The sequence below is a fragment of the Suncus etruscus genome, chromosome 3, assembly GCF_024139225.1.
Source record: "Suncus etruscus isolate mSunEtr1 chromosome 3, mSunEtr1.pri.cur, whole genome shotgun sequence".
In the NCBI taxonomy this organism is placed as follows: Eukaryota; Metazoa; Chordata; class Mammalia; order Eulipotyphla; family Soricidae; genus Suncus; species Suncus etruscus.
The window spans coordinates 109,301,747-109,327,611 of record NC_064850.1 but is presented as its reverse complement, the minus strand read 5'-3'; the positions used below and the strand labels follow the sequence as shown (position 1 = coordinate 109,327,611).

The 25,865-nt window shown below is 47.3% G+C and overlaps 1 protein-coding gene and 1 non-coding gene across 7 annotated transcripts in view; one reads left to right on the top strand and one right to left on the bottom strand.

Moving 5' to 3' along the window:
* The window catches only part of TRIM2 (tripartite motif containing 2), a 168,041-nt gene that overhangs the window by 59,515 nt on the left and 82,661 nt on the right, over positions 1 to 25,865 (top strand). The window contains exon 1 of one of the 6 annotated variants that reach the window (XM_049769607.1): positions 10,528 to 10,601. The exons of the other annotated variants lie outside the window; for them this stretch is intronic. The gene's annotated coding sequence lies outside the window, so the exon portion shown is untranslated. Of the gene's footprint in view, positions 1 to 10,527; positions 10,602 to 25,865 lie in introns of those variants that run through there. 6 annotated transcript variants of the gene reach the window in all.
* On the bottom strand, positions 13,304 to 13,410 carry LOC126005542 (U6 spliceosomal RNA). Its single transcript, XR_007494592.1, has one exon. It is a non-coding gene; the product is annotated as a U6 spliceosomal RNA (small nuclear RNA).

Below are 25,865 nucleotides of genomic sequence, written 5' to 3'. Positions count from 1 at the left end.
CTGCAGTGAATATAAGAGTGCAGGTGTCTTTTCTGAATAGAATTTTGAAGCATATTTACATCACAAAAAAGACCACATTGTTAAGGAAATAGCTCAGTAAATTCTCACAGAATGAACATTCATGTAAGAAACCCCCAAAGAAGACAAACCCCTGATAAATGCAGATCCTGATGAAGGGAGACCCTCAATGCAGAGAGCACTTTTATCCACTCATAACCCTCCCCTACACACACACCCCAAAACTGATAACCACCTGAAAAAGGCTTATTGAGTTCAAAAATAACTCAAGTGCAGAAGTAACTCATGTCAGTCAGAGAGAATTTTGAGGCAAGGGTCTTGCCTTGCACATAGCCTTCCTGGTGAGGTTCCAGAACTGAATATGGTCCCTGAGCACCACCAGGAGTGATCCCTAAGAACAGAGTAGGCCCTGACCACCAATCTTGGTGACCTCCAAACCCCAAAACAAAGTAACCAGGGCCCGGTGAGATAGCGCAGCGGCGTTTGCCTTGCAAGCAGCCGATCCAGGACCAAAGGTGGTTGGTTCGAATCCCATATGGTCCCCCGTGCATGCCAGGAGCTATTTCTGAGCAGACAGCCAGGAGTAACCCCTGAGCACCGCCGGGTGTGGCCCAAAAACCAAAAAAAAAAAAAAAACCAAAGTAACCAGTATCAAGAATGAACAAAGTGGGACTGCTGTGATAGCACAGCTGTAAGGCATTTACCTTGCACATGGCCGATACAGGACGGACCCCAGTTCTAATCCAGCATCCCATATGGTCCCCTGAGCCTGCCAGAAGTGACTTCTGAGCACAGAGTCAAGAGTAACCGCTGAGCACTGCCAGGTATGACCCCCTCAAAAAAAAAATAATGAGTAAAGCAATATTACTATGTAGAGCACAAAATAAAGGTCCTCAAGTGTCAATATTAAATGTAAAATAATTCCCACATTGTGAAATTAATTCCCACTTGCCATTTTTTTGCTTCTACATGGACAGGTCTGAAGAAGAGTAGTGACAAAGAATTAATAAACCAAGCCAGTCAGGAGAGAGTCATGGAGCCAGTAGCTTCTCACCTCATGGTCTCTCTGTGTGCCAAAGCCAGGCTGACTTCTCTTTATTCTTACTACAAAATTCACTAGGGTGGGAGATGGCAGAATGATCCAGATGAACTTTTACATATCAACAGGGTAGGTTTAAAGGAAAGAGGAAGATAGGGAATGCCTTTGTTTCAGGTTAATAGCTGAGTGTCATCTTACAATGAAATATTATCAATATTAAAATCTTGGGCTGATGGGCCCAGGGAGATAGCACAGCGGCGTTTGCCTTGCAAGCAGCCGATCCAGCACCAAAGGTGGTTGGTTCAAATCCCGGTGTCCCATATGGTCCCCCGTGCCTGCCAGGAGCTATTTCTGAGCAGACAGCCAGGAGTAACCCCTGAGCACCGCCGGGTGTGGCCCAAAAAAAAAAAAAAAAAAAATTCTTGGGCTGAAGAAATAGTACAGGGATTTAGCACTGACCTTGTAGAAGCTGATCCCAGTTGGTTTGTCATGGGTTTTGGGTCATACCAGCTGTACTCAGAGTTTACTGTTAGCTCTTTGCTCAGGAATCATTTCTAGTGCTCTGGAACCATATATGGTGCTGGGGATGGAACCTGGGTTGGGTGTGTTCAAGGCAAGTACCTTATCCACTGAAGTCTCTCCAGCCTTGACCCTAGTTTGGAGAGTTTTCTGAGCACAGAACTACAAGTATGTCCTGACCATAGCCAGGTGTGGCTCAAAAAAAAAAAAAACCCCAACAAATTTTGGTGTTATGGATATAGCTCAGAGCTTGGAGGCAATAATTCGAAGAGTTGAAATCCATATTTTGCCCTAGTTCAATCCCTAGAAATACCTGGTTCTCCTAGCACTGCTGTGAGCAACCCTGAGCACCAAGCCAGGAGTGGTCCTCAAGCACTACCATCTCTCCAGCCCCACTTTCTGTTTCTTGATCTGCACAGTGTTGACCTTATTGGGACTCCATTGTGAGAACTCATTGAATCTTGGGACTAGTGCACTTCTGTTTGTGATTTCTAGTTATTAAAAGTTGACTAAAAAGCTATTACATCTTGCCTTTTGAAAGCTAGGGATAGAATATAGTGGATGCTTTTAAAGTGTTTTCTTCTATTTATTAACTAATTTATTTATTTATGAGCCACGTTGGGTAGAGCTCAGGCCTTACTCCTGACTCCGTGTTCAGGGATCACTTCTGAAGGCGTTCAGGAACCACTTAGGGTGCTGAGGAACAAACCTGGTTTGGCTACATGCTAGGCAAGTGCCTTAACCCCTGTCCTATCTCCATGCCCCTGAAAGCTATTTTATAGGACAAGGAAAGTTTTCCATGGTCACTGTATTTTTTTTACATGTTGGATTGAAGGAGATTTTGACACACTATTATGGCTCTTTTTTCTCTTCATCTTTAATGACATAATCGTTTGCCTTGTAAGCATCCAACCCAGGACTTAAGATGGTTTGTTCAAATCCTGGCATTCCATAAAAAAAAGAAAAGAAAGAAAGAAAGGATAGCAATGGAAAGTGGCTTCTCTGTCTGGGCTTTCTAATGTGTCACTTGTTTTGATGTCATCTGTGGTGCTGTGCTGTGTGGCCTGATGCCTAGATGAATAAATCCCACGAGATCTGGGCCTTCTCTCCATGGCTAATGGATTGCCCAAGATCAATATGTCACTTCAAACAGACAGAATAACAAAGTGTACTCTTCTTTTAATGGATACCAGGAGTAATTTCCTTGTCAAATCTCCCATTGTTTTTGAAATATTAGTTTGGTGTTTATTTCCCTCTGTTGACTTTTATTTGATCTAAAATAAATTGTTTTTCCTTGTCCTTGGGCCCGGCTCACCTGCTGTAACTTGCCTTTGTCTCATCCATTTGCATCCAGAAGAGGCTGCAGCGTGGACTTGCGATGAGGCTGCTTTTTAATCTTCCTTTAGGTTCTGCTTCAGAACATTGTCCATTTGCTCTGCAGGCCCCTGGGCTAAGTCATCAGTGCTCCTTTGCTAACAGAGCTACACTCTGCAATGCTCAGACTCTCATACAGTGCCCCCTGTGCTGCCTCCTTTCCTGTGTTGGTTTGGTTTGGTTTGGGTTTTGTGGTGGTGGTCTCCTAAACCAGGGTTTCATACTTGCAGGGCACACACTGGATTGCCCAGCCATATCCGGGGCTAGACTACAGCTCCTTAGAGCACCAGGTGAATTAGTTGCATATGTGTCTAGAAGGGAAAGAAACAAAGGAGGGGAAAGTGGGGGGAGGGTGAAGGAAGGGGAGAAAAAGAGAGAGACAGACTGAGACTGAGAGAGAAATGCGTGAATGAAATGTATCTTTAAGTAATCAGGTCATGAGCATCAGTGCAGCGGGTAGGGTGCTTGCCTTGCACATGGCCAACCTGGATTTGATCCCTAGCATCCCATATAGTCTCCTGAGCATTGCCAGGAGGAATTCCCGAGTGCAGAGCCAGGAGTAAGCCCTGCATCCACCAGGTGTGCATACCCCTCAAAGAAAAATCAGGCCATGGGGCTGAAGACTATATAGTATGGTGGGTAACGCATTTGCTATGCATGCGGCTAACCACATATGGCCCCCAGCACTGCCAGAACTGACCTCTGAAGGAAAAGCCAGGAATGAACCCTGAGCACCATCAGTATGGCCCCCAAAACAAAAAATATAGAAATCAAGACTAGAGCCATAGTACAGCAGGTAGATCACTAGCCTTGCACGTGGCTGATCCGGGGTCAGTCCCCAACATCCCTTATGGCCCAGCACTGCCAGGAGTAGACCCCTGAGAGCCAGGAGTGACCCCTGAGCATTGCTAGGTGTGCCCCCCCCAAAAGTCAGATCTTACGTACCAAGGCAGATGACCACACCAGACTTGTCATGGTAAAATTTATTCCATCCGTGCACCCCATAGAGGAGCCCCAGTAGCCCCTCAATATCCAACTTGTCTCTAGGCTCCAAGAACCTTATCTGGAGGGCCGGGCGGTGGCGCTAGAGGTAAGGTGCCTGCCTTGCCTGCGCTAGCCTTGGACGGACCGCGGTTCGATCCCCCGATGTCCCATATGGTCCCCCAAGCCAGGAGCAACTTCTGAGCACATAGCCAGGAGTAACCCCTGAGGGTCACCGGGTGTGGCCCAAAAACCAAAAAAAAAAAAAAAAAGAACCTTATCTGTGAGGTCTCCCTTTCTCTCACTGCTTTATACCCCCTTCCAGATAGGTTCATTCCCCACACAATTATTGTCTCCAGTCATCCATTGACCACCAAAATTTATCCCAATTCCAACCCCTGACCCTTGGCCAGAAATAGAAAGGTTGAAATCAGGATGATAGAAATCTGATTTTGGAAATGCAAGAAAGTCCAATGCAGGAAACACTGCACAAGCTTTGATCTCATTTCATTGGTATTTACCATTTATTGCTCCAGCCTGCAGAGCCTTGTCTGCAGCGTCTTGTCTGCAGCACCGAGGCTGATCCACAAGTGAATCCACAAGATCCCTTCACAAACCCTCATGCTACTGTGGCAGTGTAGCAGGCAAAGGGTGCAGGAGTCCAGGTTGTATCAGGAATGGGGATGGGATGGGGGGCAGCCGATATTTAGAGGGTCTGTAGAAAGGGGCAAATAGTAAAAAGAGGGTCTTGCAGGCCACTCGGCTCACAGTCATATTGGCCAGAGTCACTGGTACTTGTGATACTGGGATGTCTAAGATGTGGGTGGGCTTCGGATGGAGGATGGAAACTTCAGGAAGAAAATCCTTTAAAGGAATAGAAAATGAGACATCAGACAGGTGGTTACTTTATTATTGGGGGAAAGTTTGGAGCCACACTCAACTGTTCATACCTGCTCTGCCATCTCTCAGGCCCAGCAGATTGTTCTTTTTTCTTGGTTTGTTTTTGTTTGGGGGCCACACCCAGTGATGCTCTTGGCTCTGTGCTCAGCAATCACTACTAGCAGGGCTCAGGGGACTATATAGAATGCAGAAGATAGAGCCGGGTCGGCTGCATGAAACGCAAGCGCCCTCCCTGCTGTGTTATTCTCCAGCCCCATTTTTATTTTTGAACAGTGGTATTTAACAGAATCTAACACATCTGTCAGTTCTCAGCACTGGCAGCAGAACTAGCTCGTTCCAGCATAAAAAGAATCTGTTAGAAAATATCAACGCGGGGCCGGGCGGTGGCGCTAAAGGTAAGGTGCCTGCCTTGCCTGCGCTAGCCTAGGACGGACCACGGTTCGATCCCCCGGCGTCCCATATGGTCCCCCAAGCCAGGAGCGACTTCTGAGCGCATAGCCAGGAGTAACCCCTGAAAGTCATCGGGTGTGACCCAAAAACCAAAAAAAAAAAAAAAAAAAGAAAATATCAACGCAGCATCCGTGGGTGGGGAGATAGCTCTAAGGGCTAGAATGCATGTTCTGCATAAAGAAGCCTTGGATTCAGAGCAATGGGCTGGGAGTAGCCCTTGATCATCACCTGTAATAATGTTAAGTATAGGTTTGGGATCACAGATGGCTATGCTCAGGGGTCACTTCTGGTGGTATTCATGCAATGAATATCTCCATACTATCTCTCCCTCTAAATTGCATATTTTTAAATTTGAATATTTCATCACATTAAAAGTGACTTTTTTTGGGGGGGGGCACACCCGGTGACGCTCAGGGGTTACTCCTGGCTTTGCACTCAGAAATCACTCCTGGCTTGGGGGATGATATGGGACACTGTGGATTGAACGCAGGTCCGTCCTGGGTCAGCCGTGTGCGAGGCAAATGCCCTACCACTGTGCTATTGTTCCAGCCCCCCAAAATGACATTTTTTAATTATTAAGGATTTCTTTAAATAAGATACATAATTGACCACTAAACCCATGAAAAGTACTGACCAAGGGCTGGAGAGTAATACAGCGAGTAAAGAGAGTCTGCATATATGGCTAACATGGATTTGATCCCTAGCATTCCATGGGGTCCACAGAACCCTGGAGTTGTCCCTGTGGTCCCCAGGAGTTATTCCTAAGAAAGATAGGAAAGAAATGGGGAGGCAGGGAGGGGGAGGAAAGGAGGGAAAGAAAAAAGAAAGAGGAGACCCAGAACCCAGCACTGATGCCCTAGGTCCAGATTTGAGAGAAGGGAAAAGAATTCCACACAGAATGTACACATGCCTTCCTAGTGGCTTTCTCCAGTCTACCCTGTAAGTGAGAACAGTCTTCTGTCAGCCTACTGACAGATGGCCAGTGCAGTACAGAGAGCCAAACCATTGATTGGCAAGAAGAAGAAATAACTGCAGGCTGTGGTATATATGAATTTCTCAGAGACTTGCTAAGTGACATCCCAGACACCAGAACATGCAGTGCATGATTCCAATTATTGGCCCCTCATGTCCTGAGCAGGCAAGTTCACAGCTGTGTGTTGGTGGGATTATGTGATGCAAGGATCAAACCGGGGTCCCACATGCAGGACAAGCCCTGGATCAACTCTCTGGGCCTTTAAAGGTAATTTTTTTTCTATTTTCAAGCATATAACAGCCTCCACCAGTGTCTACTTCCTGCCACACTGTCTCATTGTCCCCCCCATACCTGACCCCCGCTCCCTGTTTTATTTTTGTCAGGCAAGTACTTTAATTCCTATCTCTCTAGCCCTTGATGTTTATTTTTAAATTTGGGGGGGTTGGGGCCATACCTGTACTACTGGTCTGTACTCAAGAATCACTCCTGAGCTGGAGCAATAGTGCAGTGTATAGGGTGTTTACCTTGCATGTGGCCAACCCCGGACTGACCCAGCTTCGATCCCCAGCATTTCATATGATCCCCTGAGCCTGCCAGTAGCAATTTCTGAGCACAGAGTCAGGAGTAACCCCAGTGCCGCCAGGTGTACTCCCAAAACAAACAAAAAACAATAATCACTCTGGGGACATTATGGGTTGCTGGGGAATCAAACCATGTGCAAGGCTCTACCCACTCACTGTATTCTCTCAGACCCCCAGTGCTTTTTGTTTTATTTTAACTTTTTGGTTTTGGGGCCTCACCCAAAATCTGGTGCTGAGGGATTTTTCCTTACTTGTACTCAGAGATAGCTCAGATATAGAATGCCAAGAAATCAAATCTGGGTTAGCTGCATGCAAGGCAATCACTCTCCCCACTATGCTATTTCTCCAGCCCCCAGTGTTTTGTGTTTTTGAGCTTAGTAAGTAAATCAGAGAATTTCCAAAGAACACAGATTGGACGTTACTTATCTGAGAACAAGGCCTAAATGATGTAATCGGAAGGTTCCAAACTGTGATCTGGGACTGTGCACTCAGACAGAGGTTCTTGAGACTTAGACAGCCCTGAGCCCTCGCCTCTGCTCTGCTTTGGGGTCAGGAATAGGCTATAGCACCTCCCAGAAAGCGACATCTTCAGTCTCGTTCTCATCCTGCTTTCCCCACACAAGAAGTTCCTGTGTACCAGCCCCTCTAATTGCAGAGCCTGGGCCTCAGGAAGCCTCCTTGGGGAGGTGGAGAAAGTAGAATAGAGGCTCAGGAACAAGCTCTGCCCTCTTCTCTGGAGGTTTGGGCTTTGGGCTGCCGAGTGCATTTGGCAGGAAGTGGTTCTAAAGTCATAAAGTCATAAATGCTGCCAAAACGACTTCTGTACTTCCTTGGGCCTCCCTGTTGTCCACCAGTGCTCCTTGCCCGGAGCAACAGGCCATCTCTGGTCACTTCCCCTCATGCCGCAGCCAGATCTTAGACCTTAGATCTTAGACTATAAGTTTATGGGCCATTTCTCCTGGGCCTTTTTGTCTTTTCTCTGAGCTTTCAGCCCAAGTAATTCTTGGACCCCTTAAATCAGGGGGTGCGACTTCCAACTTCAGATTAATCTTTTTTTTGTGTGTGTGTGGTTTTTGGGTCACACCCGGCAGCGCTCAGGGGTTACTCCTGGCTCTATGCTCAGAAAATCGCCCCTGGCAAGCATGGGGGATCATATGGGATGCCAGGATTCAAACCACAGTCCCTCTGCATGAAAGGCAAACACCTTACCTCCAGCCCCCAGATTAATCTTAAGAACTCAGTTCACTGGGCCAGAGCAGTGGCGAAAGCGGTAGGGCACTTGCCTTGCATGCGCTGACCTAGGATGAACCTTGGTTTGATCCCCCAGCATCCCATATGATCCCCCAAACCAGGAGTGATTTCTGAGTGCATAACCAGGAGTAACTCCTGAGCCTCACCGGGTGTGGCCCAAAAAGAAAAAAAAAAAAGAACTTAGTTCACACTGTGTAAATATTAGGGCTGGGCGATATACAATATAGGTCTTGAATTTTTTAAATTTGACTCTTTTAACCATTTGAAGCAAATATATTTCAGGAGTACTGAATACAATCAAACTGTTTTGCCACCATTATTTTTTGCTCATTTTCTTCTTTTAAAAACAATTCAGTAAACTACCCCAGGTGCTACTCGGGCTATTCGCATTCCACTGTTCAGGAGACCATGTGGTACCAGGGCTCCTGTGTGCAGAACATGACTTCAGACCTTTGAGCCATATGATTACCCACAGATTGTGCTGCCTTAATATTTTCTCACTTTCTTTTGATGTGGAAATGAACTAGTTTAGCAGATAGGTCCTATGTTGTTTGCCTGTGGGACCCAGGTTGCTTGCCTGAGTAATCTCACCTCTTTTTTTTGTTTGTTTTGTTTTTTGTTTTTTGGGCCACACCCGGCGGTGCTCAGGGGATACTCCTGGCTGTCTGCTCAGAAATAACTCCTGGCAGGCATGGGGGACCATATGGGACACCGGGATTCGAACCAACCACCTTTGGTCCTGGATCGGTTGCTTGCAAGGCAAACGTTGCTGTGCTATCTCTCCCGGCCCTAATCTCACCTCTTAACTTTGCTGCTCCCTTGTGCTTTCTGCAGCTCTCCTTTTGACCTGATGCCTATTCAGTTTTCAGAGAGCAAAGGCAGCCTCTTCAAGGAAGCCTTCCTGTTTTCCTGCGCATGTTAAAATCTGCTTCTAGAGGTCAGAGCGATAGCACAGCTGGGGTAGGGCATTTGCCTTGCACGCGGCCACCTGGGTTCAATCCTAGACATACCATACGGTCTCCCGGGCCTACCAAGGGTAATTCCTGAGCTCAGAGCCTCCTTAGGAGTAAGCCCTGAGCACCATCAGATATAGCCAAATAAATAAATATCTGGCATATCTGAGGAGGCACCCCGATGTATTTGTAGAAGCATAGGAGAGAGGAAGAGAGGGAGAAGGGGTTGGGGGAGACCCCCCACCAAGCCCCAGAGGAATTTGGCTGGAATAAAAAAAATTCAGACCCCTGGGGCTAGAGAAATATCTCAAAAGGGATGGGTTCAACCCAGACACATGTTCCCCTGAGCATCACCCAGTGTGGCTCCAAGGCCAAACGAAGGGCACAGTGGTTAGGGCGTTTATCTTGCACGAGGCCATCCCGGGTTCGATCCCCATCATCCCAAATTGTCCCATGAGTTGGCTAGGAGTGATTTCTGAGCGCAGAGTCAGGAGTAACTCCCTGAGCACTGCCGGGTGTGAACTCCCCTGACCCACACCCCCCAAAAAAACCCCAAGGGCCATTTCTCATTTCCAATGCTGGTTGTTCAGCGCTGACAGTTAATTATCTGACAGCATTAATGGAACTCAGAGCTCCCCACCGCCACCTCCACCCCCTTCCCGTCGCGGCTGCCTTGCACAGTCAAGAGCTCGGATCGGGGCTGGAGAGATCGCACAGTGGTAAGGCGTTTGCCTTGCCTGCATAAGGACTGTGGTTCGAATCCTGGCATCCCATATGGTCCCCTGAGCCTGCCAGAAGCAATTTCTGCCAGGAGTAACCTTGAGCGCTGCCGGGTGTGACCCAAAATCCAAAAAAAAATAAAATAAAGAGTCTGGGATCGTAGACCGCCCCTGTCCAGGTGGCGGGCCCCTCCACAGGGTCACAAGCCCGCAGGCCCGTGCCTTAGTGCTCCTGGTCGGAGGACGCGTTTCTGGAGCGGCCCTGCAAACCCGGCCCACCGCCTTTCCCTGCCCCTGTAGCACTGTGATTGGACCGGCCGGTGTTGGGGAGGCGGCGGAGGGGGGCTGGGCACTGGAGCCCGTAATCGGCGCCCTGGGAAATCTTTCTGGAATTCGGGCGCCCAATTGCGCGTTTGTTTTCTTGCACGGCGTGCGGGGATTAGCAGCCGTGCGGGGATAGGACTTGCAGCGACAGGCGGGCCACCTTTAACGCAGGCTAGGTCGCTGCCCCGGCTGGATGGGAAACAGAGGTCGCTCCGTCTCTCGGTCTGCTCCGGAGCGATCGTGCTTTGGAAACCAGCCGCCCCGGAGCCTTCTGGAGCCGAAGACCCGGAGTCGAAGCCCCGCACGATTTAGCCCGGCGGCGGCGCACGACTCTTTCCCCGGCTTCAGCCTAGCGCGCGGGGAGCCGCGGCGGCCCGGCCGTGTCGCCTTCGAATAGCGCCGGGGCCGCGTGCGGGGCGCGATCGCGATCGCGGGGCCAGCGGGCCACGGACCCCCGCACCGTGCGGCCGGGCCGGACCCTCCGTCCGTCCGCTGCCTCGCGCGTCTCGGCGTCTCGCAGTAAGTGGGCTTCGGGGAGCGGCGCGGCTGCACCGCCTGGGCCCGGTCCGGCCTAGCTGGACCTCCCGGGCTGGGGGACAAGGTCCACAGCAGCAAGTGTGCGGGCTGCGGGCTCGGAACCACTTCCGGATCCTGCCCCCGCATTGGGGACCGCGGGGCCCAAGGGCTGCGCTGCGGAAGTGCTAAGCCTGGACGTCGCCTCGCCCCGGGCCGGGGGGCCCCAAACGAGGTCCCCAAGGGCCGGTGGGCGGGGACCCATTGCCAGTCCTGAAATCGCTGCTCTAGCGTAACTAACGCTTATTTATTTCGCACCGGGGTGAACATTCTCTGCAACCTTCAACTACGCAAGTTTCTTGTTTGTTTAGGGGCGACACCCGACTGCGCTAGCTCAGGGATTATGTAGGATGCTGGGGATCTAGCCCTGGTCAGCTGAGTACAAGGCCAGCGCCTTAGGGGTTGTCCTATTGCGCTGGCCCCAGATCCACAAACAAAAGCTCAAAGATCCTTTTGGGTCAGATGAGTTCCCCGCCCCCTCTGTCGTCCCTGGTTTTCATTTTGATCCTTTCCGTGCAATTTCCTCCAGTAGATTCCAGGCAGCCTCCACTCCAGCCCTCTCTCTCTCTCTCTCTCTGCCCAAGATCACAGCGCAATTCTAGCCACGAAGAAGAGATGATGCCTTTGAGGGTTTGCAGGGTGCCCTAAGATGGACAAGTTTATAGTTTTTTTTTTTTTTTAAATTGCATGTCCCGTGTTGAAAGCTGCGTGCACTGACAGATTAGTAGGTGGGTGGACAGACTCAACCTCCTGAAGTTGCTGACAAATCCCAAGAGTTCTCCTAATTCCTTTTCACCTGTAATCTAACTCCACCGAGCATCTGCGTTGCTCCCCACGTCCATCCATCCCCTCCCCCAGGAAATCACTAGCCTTAATTTTATGATTTTATGAACCGACTGTTTGGAGTTCAAAGAGAATGCCAGACACCATTAGTGCCAAGTCAGGAGAATTTGGTTCTGGCTAGCTGCAGCATGCTTACCAGTGCCCCCTCTTCTGTCCCCCTTTTGTGGCCTATTTTTCTGAGCCTTTTAGAGACTGCATCTGGCATGTGTGTGTGTGTGTGTTCGGAATGTAATTATGGGCTCGCTGCGCGGGGACCTGTAGTTCCGGTTCCCCTTGGGGCGGGGCGGGGCGGAGGTGTGCTGGTTCAGTGCCCGCAGGATCTACTTGACCTCTAGTTTCAGGTTTCCTCTAGGCTTCTTCCTGGGCAGACCTTAGTACTTGCCCTTGGGCTGAGAGAAACAAAAGGGCAGGAGTGATTCAGAATCTTTGACTACCTTAACCGAGTATTTGATTGAAGGCTTTCTGACGCACTAGATATTTCCTTCCTTTTAACTTCATAGCTGTTAGGGAGCCATTAATAACTAAAACTAACCGAAATAAGCAAAACAACAAAAAGCTCAGACCCTCTGTCTCCAGACCACAGAAGGTATATATAGCGTTTGCCATGCATGCTGCTGACCTGGGCTCAATCCTCTGCTACCCCCGAGTATGCCAGGTGTGGCAAAAACAGAACAAGATACCAAGCAAACAAAAGTCTCTCTATCCTCTCTTACGGTTCAGGAAGATGTGACAGAAGGGCTGGGTCACTTCCGCTAATGATAGGACTTTAGAGGGACATAATGAAGTCAAGTGCTTTTTAGAGCCACACCCGGCAGTGCCCAGACCTTACATCTGGCTCTGTGCTCAGGGGTCATCCTTAGCAGTGTTCAGGGGTCTTAGATATGATTATGGAGATTCATCTTAGAGTTGGACGTATGCAAGGCAAGTTACCTGGAGTGCGGTCTCCCTGTCCTGAACTGTCATGTTCTGGATCATTCAGAAGGGTTGGCAGGGCTGGCGTCTATCCTCACCCACTCGCAGAGATGCCTCTTTCTGCAGCCTTCTTTCTCTTTGTGTTGATTTCTGTGCTCTGACCCTTCCAGCCATAGCATGACTCCATCCCAGAGCCTTCCTAGCATCTGGATTGGCCTCGCATTTCTGCGCCTAAATTTCAACGCCAGCTGTCTCCACGCTAGTCTCAGAACTTGCCCAACTCTGCTTTCAATCACTGGAATTCTATTCTGTGAACTCCTTCATTGGACATTGGACACCATGAATTTTTTTTTTTCCCCCTTTGGTCAAGTTGACCATTGTTGCAGGAGACTGATGTGATGGGGAGAAGAGAAGTAGGCATTTGCACTTCCCTCTCTGCCCACATCAGTCACAGCAAGTTTTGTGTTTGTGTTGTTGTTGTTATTTTTATTTATATTTTGGTTTGTGGGTCACACCTGGCAGCACTCAGGGGTTACTCCTGGCTCTGCACTCAAAATAGCTTCTGGAAGGCACGGGGGACCATATGGAATGCCGGGATTTGAACCACCATCCGTCCTGTGTCTGCTGCATGCAAGGCAAATACCCCCCACCCCGCTATGCTATCTCTCCCGCCTTGTGGTTTTAATTCCTTATTTATTTATTTATTTATTTTGGGTCACACCTGGCAGCACTCAAGGGTTACTCCTATCTCTATGCTCAGAAATCATTCCTGGCAGGCTCGGTACCATATAGGATGCCGGGATTTGAACCACCATTCTTCTGCAAGCACGGCAAACACCCTACCTTCATGCTATTTCTCCGGCTCCTGTTTTTATTTTATTTATTTTATTTTTTAAAATATGGAATGCTTCACGAATTTGTGTGTCATCCTTGTGCAGGGGCCATGCTAATCTTCTCTGTATCGTTTCAATTTTAGTATATGTGCTGCCGAAGCAAGCACCTGTTTTTATTTTTTTTTTATTTATTTATTTTTTTTGTGGTTTTTGGGTCACACCCGGCAGTGCTCAGGGGTTACTCCTGGCTTCATGCTCAGAAATTGCTCCTGGCAGGCACGGGGGACCATATGGGACGCCGGGATTTGAACCGATGACCTTCTGCATGAAAGGCAAATGTCTTACCTCCATGCTATCTCTCCGGCCCCTTATTTTTTTAATTGAATCACTGTGAGATACAAAGTTAATAAGTTGTTGGTGGTTGTATTTCAGTCATAGATTGTTCCAACATTCATCCCTTCATTGGTTTTCATTTCCCAGTACTCATTCTCCCGCATCCCCCAACCCCAGGTGCCTCTATGACTGACACTTTTCTTCCCTCTCTGTTTTAGGTAACATGGTTTGCTTAGTGTTTTTTAGGTTTTGCTTTTTAGTTTTAGTGATGCTCAGGGGTTACTGTACTCTCTGCATTCAGTAATCACTCCTCATGGAGGTTGGGGAACAAACCCTGGTCTGTTGCATGTAAGGCAAGGTGTGCACTGCCCTCCCCACTGGAATAGCTCTCTGACCCGGAAGTTATTTCTGATGGAATTTTGCTTTGAGCACCTGCATGGCATGACCTGGTGTCTCACCTGGTTCGCACTTGTGTCCAACCGCACCTGGGTTGCACTTGTTCCACACGCTTTGAGAAATGATCCCCACCATCTGAGTTCCTGGGAACAGTGGAACTCAGGCGACACAAAGATCTGTTCCTGGCAGGAAAGGAAAGTTTGTTCTGAATCCTACAGGTTTTCCAGGAAGATCTTCCCTCGCAAGAGAAATGACAAATATTGAAATAAAGCAAGTTATTTGGGAGAGAGAGTGAGAGTTTCTTATTCTGGAGTGTAAAATGCACTTCCATCCTCCTGAGCTGAGTCCCCAGGTGGAACATATATGTCATCAAGGAAGAATCCACAGGGCAGGCAGAGATGTGGCCACTCTCGAGTCGGGAGAAAATGCCCCTTTCTCCTGCCAAGTGAGTCTAAGTTCAGTGCTTCTCAAATAGTGGGGCACACCCCCCAGGGGGGCACTTTTGACCTCAGCAAGCACTGTCATAACAAGCTAAGCCCCGTGTTTATGAATCTGTATGTCTCTGGGGCTGAGAGTTGCTGTATCCTGCTTCAAACCCCGCTTCAAAAAGCTATGCATTGCAAAACGTGCTCATTGTAGCCATTAATCCAGACATCACCTCTGATTAAAAAATCAGTTCAGGGGCTGGCTAGAAGTAAGGTGTCTGCCTTGCAAGCGCTAGCCAAGGATCAGGACCACGGTTCGATCCCCGGTGTCCCATATGGTCCCCCCAAGCCAGGAGCAATTTCTGAGCGCTTAGCCAGGAATAACTCCTGAGCACCAAATGGGTGTGGCCCGAAAAAAAAAAGCAAAAAAAAAAATCAGCTCAAATTATTTTATATATTTTTGTTTTTCAGGTTAAAGTTTTTTTAAATAAAGATACTATTTACAGTTGCTCAGGGAGACACAAAAAATGTTTTCTTCTTCCTGGGGGGGCATGACAGAAAATAATTGAGAAGCACTGGTCTAGATGCAGTTTTCCCAAACTGTGCCCCCAACCCCGCATCCCGAAAGTCTGTTGCCAGCTGGAGAGTTGTTGTTGCTTTTCTTTGGCCTTTTAGCATGACCTTTGTTCTAGCCTCTCCTCCCAGGGGCCCAGCAAGGCTCTGGTCCCTGATTCTGCTCAAAGATTTTCCAGGCTCCTCATGGGCTTTCATGCCTTTGGGCTGGTGTTGGCCTCTGACAGTTGCTTTTCCAGTACACATTACCAGGACCCTCTTACAACAATATGCAGTTGTCAGTTGTTTGCTCGGCTCATTTTTTGCTTCATTCTGAAGCATGAAATGGAAGAAACTTCAACTGAGACTGGGCATTTTAAGTAGAGAGGACAGTTTCCCTGCCTGAAAGTCTGCCCTGGGGTTGAATTCTAGACTTCCTTTGAATTACTGGCCAGGACTCTAGAAGGAGATTGTCCACTTGCCTCCAGGCACTGGAGACAGTTTAACCTTTTCTCTGCTGGAGTCACACTTACCACCTGAGCTGCTTGTTGTCAGTGTGTGTTAACTGGGCCGGGAATTTAGCAGAGCCCTACAAATCTTTGAAAATGCCTCTGGAAACACTATCAGATCTCTGCTGCTCTCTGTGCTCCACTGATAACTCTAGTTCACATCAGATCCAGCTTAGATTACAAATGTTCCCAAATCATTGGATTTCTGTAGGCTCTAAGCAAAGATGCCACAGTGCTGGCCAGATGCTGATGCTGCTCTTGTAGGTTGGGGCAAATGCTGGCTCTGTGGGGTTTCCTCAGATGGATGCATCTTCCAGAATGTCTTGTTCTCAAGTTTTCTAGAGTTTTTAATGATGTTTTTATTTTATCTTATTTGGGTTTTGGACCTCATCCAGAGACGTTCAGGGAATACTCCTGACCCTGCACTCAGGAGTTATTCCTGGGAGGCCTTGAGGGACCATAGTGGGATGCCGGGAATCAAACCTTGGTGAGCCTTTCTGCCTCTGTACTGTCACTCTGGCTGCCTTCTCCAGACTGAACAGCTTTTAGTTAAGGCTGAAATGTTGTCACACTTCATTGGCAACGTTATTTCTTTTTGTCTATTTGTTTTTGGGTCATACTTGGCAGTCAACGGGGCTTACTCCTGGCTCTGTTCTCAGGAATCACTCCTGGTAGGGCTTAGAGGACCATAAGGGATGTCCATAGAACCCAGGGTCAGCCACGTGCAAGGCAAACACCCTACCTTTTGCACTATTGCTCCTCCCCAAAAATATTATTTCTGTATTATTTGTTTTGGTCCTTGACCTCCTAAGCTGGCTCAGAGGACCTGGGATCACTCAACTGACTCTGCCAACTGTGCAGTTCCAGGGCCGCAGGCTTTGGTGCCATGGACCACCAGGACCACATTGGAGGTGCCTTGGGGCCTCCGGCCATGCCATACTGGGCAGTGCTCAGGTCATCATGCTCAAAGGGTCTAGTTGGGGCAGGAACATTGCTTCTGACCCCATATTAGCTCCTGGTGACTCACCTGCTAAGTTGTAGCATCTGAAAATGTCCCTACAAGTTATTAGTGAGTTTAGTGTGGTACTTTCTCTGGAAGGTCTTTGGTACAGATAGTATTTTGCTTTTAGGGTTCCAAAAATTAGTGGGTGCAACCTTTGAGCTAAGATAACAGAAGGGCGGGGCTGGTGAGGTGGCACTAGAGGTAAGGTGTCTGCCTTGCAAATGCTAGCCAAGGAAGGACTGCGGTTCGATCCCCCGGCGTCCCATATGGTCCCCCAAGCCAGGAGTAACTTCTAAGCGCTTAGCCAGGAGTAACCCCTGAGCATCAAATGGGGGTGGCCCAAAACAAAACAAAACAAAGATGGCAGAAGGGCAAGAGGAAGTAAGCTGGTCACTCTGTGCCTGTATTTACTGCCCACTCAACTTTTAGGCTTTTTGTTTTGTTGAGAATTCATTAGGAATCCAGCCTCTGAAAATGAACTTTGGTTGGCAAATGCTTTGCCTCACTAATACTAGTTCCTTTTTATGTAAAACAATTGTTTTTGCATAGCCTACCTTTGAAGCAAATAAGAGAAATCTGCTCCCCAAAATTTTCAACACTGTTTTCTTTTCCCATAAAATGCTGGAATCTCTCAGTGAGATTTACTCAACCAAAAGCAGTCAGGAAGACTGGGGCGTGTCCTGGCTCTGATGGCTCCTGTCAGCCTCCTGCCCCATGCCTGGCACTTTGGAGGTGTAGGGCAGAAGCTGTGGGTACCGGTTGGGTCGCTTCTGTGGGACTGTAATAAAACAGGCCAGAACCACATGCTAAAGGGATAGGGGCTTGGAAGTGATCATTCTCCATGGCCAGCTCCTCTGAGTTGTGCCAGGAGATGAGGGTTCCAAGGATCTCTTGTTCTTTGGTTTGGGGCCATGACAGCTGTGTTGAAAGATTACTCCTGGCAGGGGATATTTGGAACCAGAGCCAGCCACATGTAAGGCAAGTGCCATACCTCTTTGTACTCAAGCACGTCTTTTTCAGATGTACTGTGCTCCTCTGCTTCAACCCAACTCCCAGAGGATCAGAATATCAGAACAGGGAAGTGGTGCTTTGGAAAGCTAGAAAGCAAACAAAACAGATAGTCCCTTAGAATCCTGAATAGAAAGACCTGACATAAGACCCCAGAGTGAGAAATTAGACCTTGTTTAGTGTTTAGTGTTCGGTCAAGTAGAAGAAAGAAGAGAAGATTCAGGGCTGGAGTGATAGTCCAGTGGGTAGGGTGCTTGCTTTGCATGCAGCCAACCCGGATTTAATCCCCAACATCCCAAAAGATCCCTTGAACCCCAACTTGGAGAACAGAGCAAGGGTAAGCCCTGAGCATTACCTTCCCCAAAGGAAATTAAGACATGCACAGTGGTAAAATTAAGGAATTGGAATTGGAGAAAAGCAGGATGTTTATGAAGATTATTTTCTGTATATCTGGGCCCTTCACAGAAATTTTCCCCTGGGACTCTTCTCTTTCTAAACTCACCCAATAATTTCCCCTCCTGCCCCTTTATTGTTCTATCATAACCACATTGCACCCATATCTAAAATGGTCATGGATTCCTCTACCGCAAAATATGACCCTTCTCTTCCACTCTGCACTAACTCAGCTCTTTGCCAGTATGTGGTCATTAGACATTGTTGCCTTGCTTAGCTTTTGTAAAGACCTCAGATGAGTCAGATCAGTATTTGTCTTTCATCTGCCTTTTTTTTTTTTTTTTTTTGGTTTAGTATAATCCCTTCCAGTTCCCCTTAAGTTGTAGCAAAAACAAGACTTCATCTTTTCTTATGACTGAACAGTATTCCATTTTATCTATGTAACACAACTTCCTTTTTGTTTGAGTTCTCCCAAGTAGTGCTCAGGGAACCAAGAACCACTCCTAGTGAGCCAGCCTGCTCAGTATTCAGGCTCAGAAGTGCCGGGATCACCTGGGCCACACCTGGCCAAGCACCATGAGGTTCTTGTAGAGATCAAACTCAGAGCCTCTAGCATGCGAAGCGTGCACTGCAGCCTTGGAGTAGTCTCCTGGCCAGTTCCTTTATTGCTTCATCCACCACTGGGCACTTGAGCTGGCCCCATATCTTGGCCAGTGTACATAGGGCTGCAGAAACCAGGAGGGCAGAAGTCTTTCAATTCATATTCTCATGTTCTTGGGATAGACCTCTGGGTGGAATTGCAGAATCATGTCGGCAATTGCTTTGTAATGTTATGGTCTGGCTTCATACTGTTGCCTATAAAGCCTGAACCCATTTCTGTTCCCACTACCGGGAATGAAGTGTCCTCTGAACAGAGATGCTGTAAGCCCCGGCATGTACTCAGTAAAAGTCAGAAGTGTAAAAGGCAGCACGAAATACTGGGTGGGATTCTTGGGCCTAGGCTGATTTCTGAAGTGACTGTCTCTTCATCTACCTGTTCTCCCATTGCCTCACCTGGCAAGGCCTCCTGACTCCACTGCAGCCACTTTCAGAGGTATCAGGATGGACATTTTGCTAAGGTTGGCTTCCTTGGGCAGCGTGGAGGCATGCTCTTAGTTCTTCCAACAGAACCCAGGCAAAATGACACCTGCTTTTGAGCTTTGACACTCACTACAGTGTCTGGCTCTTTGCTATAAGGTTCCTTTCTGGTGGGGCTGGCACTGAAAAGCCCCCCAAGGCTCAGAGCTGAGAGTCCCTGAGCTTTGCCTTAATTGCTGAGATGAGATCAGGTCTCTTTCAGGTTGGAAATAGTTTCTCTGACTAAACAAAGCTGCAACTGTCTCTCTATGGGACCACATGTAATTTATGGAAATGAGTAAGGCCCATCTAACAATGGTGTCAAAGCTTCACTATCAAACTGTCTTCCTAGGTGATTTTTCTCAGTCTCTGCTTTGGAAGAAAAAAAGGCATTAGCCATGATAAACAGGATTTGCATCTTGTTATGGAGCCTGGATGCCCTTGACCAAGGCAGGACAGGAAGGTGTGTGTCTGTTTTGAACTGGGCTGTCTGCTTTGGTTATGATTCTGCTAGGGATTAACAAAGTGAACTGGCAGCTTTGAAGGGGGAAGCACCAGGGCAGGAACTTGCTGGGTATTCAAGGAAGGAAAGCTTGGGATCAGCTCTGTCCCCTCTTTATTGTCATTCAAGATTAGGAGTATAGTCCTGTTTGGCAGCTGTCACTCTGGCTTAGTGTCTTGGGATCTCTGCCTTGGTGAGCCAAGCATCTTGCAGCTTTGGGGCAGCTGGTTCTGCCCCACATGTCCGAAGCTCTCCCAACTTAATTCTTTGCCTTAGGTTCTGCAGAATGAAGGCAAAAATAATTGCTCCCCTAAATAAAAGACATGGATTATAGACATGAACATCCAATCAAGTGTAAGCCTTTTTGTTGGTCGCCAATTTTTCCCTCTTTCCCCTTTGTTTTTTCCCCTTTGTTTTTTTACCCTTTGTTCTGTGGAAGTGCCCTGGCCACCCCACTGGGTGCTGATAATGCTGAGGTCTAAACTCTGAGCCTCACTGCTGTCCCCCCTGGATAGTCAGGCCCTTTTTTAGCCTATCCAATCTTTAGGGGGGGGGATTTAAGGGGTGGGCCTCAGGATTTACTCCTGGTTGTGCTCAGAGAACCATATGTGGTCCAGGGGATCTAACCCAGACTGGCTATGTGCAGGTACTCTGGCTCCTTGCTAGGCCAGTCTGAAGTCATCCAGAGCAGCTAGATGCAAATGATCTCAGAGCAGGTGCAGTTGCTGTGGAAAACTAGGTCTTTCTCTTGTGAATGTGAGCCTGCAGTGAAGCCATCCATGATCAATGCTATGATTAAAACATGTGGTCTCTGGAATCCTGCTAGCACAGAGAGAATTCACTCTTACTAAATTGTTTTCATGCTGGGGAAGCATTGCAGGGTCTGTCTGTGGGGTCCACACTATGATGATGACCTTGACTATAAATGTTTGTCCTCTTTACCAGAAGCCACACACTGTCTGGGTTACAAATGAAGCATGGGGCAGAGGTGTCATTTTCTTGGAGGACAGAGAGGCAGATGAAGCTGTCTTTATTTAGAGGGAGGGATTGAGGAGAGTTTGGGCCACACTCAGTGATGTTCAGATATTACTCCTGGCAGGGAAAGGTTCATTGCTGGCTGCATGCAAGACAAGGACCATCTTACGTGGTGGAATATCTCCCGGCCCCTGTACACAATCTTTTTTGCTTCTTTTCCTTATCAGCAGCCATCAGGGAACAGTCATCCTTGAATGTCCTTTACCTTTTTTTTTTTTTTTTAATCTCTATAACCCAGGAACCAAATGCTTGCTGTCTGCAGCTGAAACCCAGCTTGAGCTGACACCACACTGCAGGGGGAGTAAAAATCCTGCAGCCTGAAAGGGGCCTCTGGCGTGGAGGGAGTGGGTGAGCCCTGGGTAAAGTGATCGTTTCCTGGTGTGGATTAGCTCATCTTTGCTTCAGCTGGAGACCCCACCCCACCAGCGCAGTTTTACTCTTTTGGTTTGTTTGTGTTTGGGCCCCACTTGGCGGTGCTGTGGGACCATGTGCAGTGCAGGAACCAGATCAGAGGCTTGAACAAAGGCCTCCTGCTGTCTCCTCAGCCCTGTTTTATTCCCTTTTCTTGATATTGTTTGATGTTGCTGAGGCCTTAGTCCTGGCAGTGCTCTAGAGACCATATGCAGTGCTGGGACTCAAACCTGAGTCAGCTGTGTTTAAAGCCTTAACTCTAGTACTATCTCTCCCACCCCTGTTTTATTCACTTAACGTAATTTCATTTAAAGGGAAACAGATTTCTCAGAGATTTCCTCAATGAGGACTTTACTTAGAGTTCACATAAATTGTTGTGCTTAAACAAAGACTTAAGGTATTTAGTATGTTCTTATCAATCATAGTCAAAACCCTTTCCAAAAAGCCTTTTCTTAGACGAATGGGAAATTACTAAGAATTTGTTTGTAGTTTCTGCAGTGGGGGGAAAACAGTCTCTTTCTTTTATTTTTTTTTTTTTGCTCTGAAATTGAATCCCATCTACGTTGGAGCTGGTTTTCATTTGTGGTGCAGCAGTACAACACGTTGGGGCTCAGTCCTCAGTCCTCACCAAATGCTTTAAGGCTGGAAAGAAATCTAGTGAGAACGTCTTTTCCTAGACGTTTCTTTCCCTCTGAGCCATTTTCTCTCCATCCAGTCCCTGCACAGATCTTCACCCAAGTGCTCCCAGATCTCAGGAGTTTAGTGTTTCCCGGAGTGAGGAAGCCATTCAGCTAGCAGCTGCTGACCCTGACTGGGGAGGGAATTTAGGGGTCAAAATTTGACACCTCCGACTGCTACTATGTTTAAATCCTTCTGTGCTGTGTTTGGTGTCCACAACTTAGAAGAGATTACCTGGCTCACTCCAAAGAGTTGGGCAAAGAAGAAAAGTTAATTTAACTCCTTTAAAATAAAAACAGGAAGTCCAGTGAGATGAGATGAGCATATGAGTTGCATGTGGGAAGCTGGCACCATGTAGTCCCCCCAACTACTGATCTGGCAGTTGCCCCCAGCACTGCTGAGTGGTGCATTAATAGAGATATTAATATTAACAACTATTTCACCCTCCCCCCACCTATTTCTGTGGCACCAGGGATCAAACCTAGAGACTCACATGTTTTCTTTTTTGTTTTCTTTTTTGTTTTTTCTTTTTAATTATGAGAACAAAGATGCAGAGAAGGAGGACAAGGTAAAGTTACAGTGGAAGAATGGGGCCGGACGGTGGCGCTAGAGGTAAGGTGCCTGCCTTGCCTGCACTAGCCTAGGACGGACCGCGGTTCGATCCCCCGGGCGTCCCATATGGTCCCCCAAGCCAGGAGCAACTTCTGAGTGCATAGCCAGGAGTAACCCCTGAGCGTCAAATGGGTGTGGCCCAAAAACCAAAAAAAAAAAAAAAAAAAGTTACAGTGGAAGGACAATCACCCATAACATAATTCTCAGAAGAAGTCCCCTTGCTGATATCTTAACTTTGAACTTTCAGGAAAAGAACATTAAGATAAAACAGAATTTATGTACAATTACTTTGTCCCTCAAGTCCCCAGATTGTAATACATTATAATATTTCTTAGCAGTCTAAAGCCATAAAACTTATGTAACTCCTTAAACATTACAGGCATAGTATTTTTTTTTACATTTTCATGTACATGCATATTAGTTTAAGTTAACCTCAAAAGTTTTGTTTTTTTTTGTTTGTTTTTTTTTTTGGTTTTTGGGCCACACCTGGTGATGCTCAGGGGTTACTCCTGGCTGTCTGCTCAGAAATAGCTCCTGGCAGGCACAGGGGACCATATGGGACACCGGGATTCGAACCAACACCTTTGGTCCTGGATCGGCTGCTTGCAAGGCAAACGCCACTGTGCTATCTCTCCGGGCCCTAACCTCAAAAGTTTAAGTGTTTTTTTTTTTAAGGATTAGAGTCAAAGGAGCACAGTAAAACGGTGTTAGAGTGGCAATTGTTGTTTGCATAGGCCCCCCAAAATATGAGGGGCATGGAAAGGAATAACCTTGACCTAAATACAAAGAGACCCTACCCCTGAAGTTTCCTGGCATAAGACCAACTCTAGGCTCCAGGCAAGCTTGATTGTCCAATCCAAGACATTCTCTGTAGTGCCAACACACTTTTATTTTTCACACAGTCTCTGTTGTTGGTATCATGTTTCTGTATTAAAGATCCTGGAATCTGCATATCCTACATTGCAGTAAGAATGGTGCCAGCGTCCTCTCCTTTCACCTTACAATTAAAGGGCAATGCAGAGAGCCCTGTCCTGTAAGCAGGTCGTTGTTGTTGTTAAGTCTTCTTAGTGTTAAGGGAAGTCTCTTTTGAGCAGGTCGATGTCTGAGCAGTGGTAGGGTCTTCCATGGTAGAGGATTGCTTCCAGCTGATGTTAAAGGCAAACTTGGATGTTTCGTGAATGTCTTCCCTGGTTCAGGGGTAAATGGAAAATACCCATTCTTCTGAGGCCTATGCCAGGTCATTATGTCAATGTTCAGGGTGGACATTTTGGGGTTTTTTTTTTTTTTTTGGTTTGTTTTTTGGGCCACACCCATTTGACGCTCAGGGATTACTCCTGATTATGTGCTCAGAAATCGCTCCTGGTGGGGCCGGGAAGGTGGCGCTAGAGGTAAGGTGTCTGCCTTACAAGCGCTAGACAAGGAACGGACCGCGGTTCGATCCCCCGGCGTCCCATATGGTCCCCCCAAGCCAGGGGCGATTTCTGAGCACATAGCCAGGAGTAACCCCTGAGTGTCAAACAGGTGTGGCCCAAAAACCAAAAAAAAAAAAAAGAAATCGCTCCTGGCTTGGGGGGACCATATGGGACACCTGGGGATCAAACCAGGTCCATCCTATGGTAGCACTTGCAAGGCAGACACCTTACCTCTAGCGCCACCTCTCCAGCCCCCAGGGTGGACATTTTTTTTTTTTTTTTTGGTTTTTGGGCCACACCCAGCGTTGCTCAGGGTTTACTCCTGGCTGTCTGCTCAGATATAGCTCCTGGCAGGCACGGGGGACCATATGGGACACGGGATTTGAACCAACCACCGTTGGTCCTGAATTGGCTGCTTGCAAGGCAAACACCGCTGTGCTATCCGGGCCCCAGGGTGGACATTTTGACGTGTTTTTTTTGTTTTGTTTTGTTTTTTTTTTTTTGGTTTTTCAGACCACACCCATTTGATGCTCAGGGGTTACTCCTGGCTAAACACTCAGAAATTGCCCCTGGCTTGGGGAGACCATCTGGGACGCCGGGGGATCAAACCGCTGTCTTTCCTTGGCTAGCGCTTGCAACACAGACACCTTACCTCTAGCGCCACCTCGCCGGCCCCATGTTTTCTGCCCTGAGCCACTTACCCAGCCCTGGAAAGTCATCAAAAATTACAGGACTAGTTTTGTAGGGAAGTTTGGAGATTCTGAGATGAGAATTTTTTGCCAGACACCTACACTCTTGCACTTACTAAGGCATCTCTACTCATTGAAATGTGTAATGAGGCTGATTTTACCCCCAGTTCAATGATCAATATATTCAGTGATCAATATATTCAAGGCTCAAGGATGAGCCATACTGAGATTGTAAACTGAATGAGGAGGACCAGCTGTCTGAATTGTAGACATGTAGAGCAATTCTTGCTTTGCATTCAGTCAGCTACCTCTGAGACCCAAAGATGACACTCTTTTGTTTTATTGGATTTTTGTTTTTTTGGGTCATGCATGGCAGTGCTTGGCGGACCATTAGATAGTAGTACAGCTTACCTGCTGTACTGTCTCTCTCCAGTCCTGACACTCTTAAGCATAATGAATCAGCTTGTGGATTTATTACCTCAGGACTGATTACCCAGGGGACTTTCAGTGACTCCTGGTGAGAGCCCGAGATACTGTGTGCCCTACAGAGAATGGGGGTCACTATACCCTATGTTTTATTTATGAAGATAACTGCTGATTGACCCGTCTGGATGTTTTGCCATTTCCTTCATCCTTACTCTCATTTTTTATTAGTCATGAAATTTATTGCCCCCTGTGGCATGAATCTAGAAAAACAAGCTCCTTGGTTCAAACCCATAATCTCATCAACCTGGAAGCCAGCTGAGTTAAGTTGAAAGCGAGATGATAATGATGAGTTTGTCTCATATTAAAGTAAATCTTCATCATTTAGTGCTTTCAATTTTTACAGCAGATCTGAAAGGAAGTATTTCAGAGGCAAGCACCAAGTCTGGCATTTGCTTTCCCAGCAAAGGGCTAGTTAAGACTCATACCAGACACAGTGCTCAGTGAGACAGGCCAGGACAACCAAGGATAACACAGAGCAAGAATTGGGGGAAGCTCTAGATCAAAGGCTATTTTCCAGAGTAAACAATCTAAAAAGGTGTTTGGAAAATCTATTTCCATAAGAGATTAATCACTCAAAAAATGTAACACTAGATCCAAGAATATCACAAAGAGCTATTAGGGAACTAAGTGTTCTAGATAAAGTAGATACAGTCACACTGTATGACAGAAACATGAAGAAACGTTGAGAGGAAAGAGAGAAAACAAGCTAAACTATTGAGGGTGGTAAGGGTATTTTAGTCAAAGTTGTTTTGGGGAGCAGGGCCGGCAGATGCTGAAATTGGGAAGGGAGGGGCAGGAAATGAAAGGTGTGGGTTGAGGTGAAAAAGAGAAAAATCTATGACTTTTGGTGAATGCTCAGGACTTAACTCCTGGCTCTGCATTCAAAAATTACTCCTGGTAGAGTTCAGTGGATCATATGGGATGTCAGGCATCAAACCTGGGTCGGCTGTGTTCAAGGCAAGCACTCTTCCTGATATGCTATCATTCCATCCACTATGGATATTTTCCAAGACAGACTAAGAATTCTTTAATTGTAGTACTGACAGTCTTTATACAACTGGA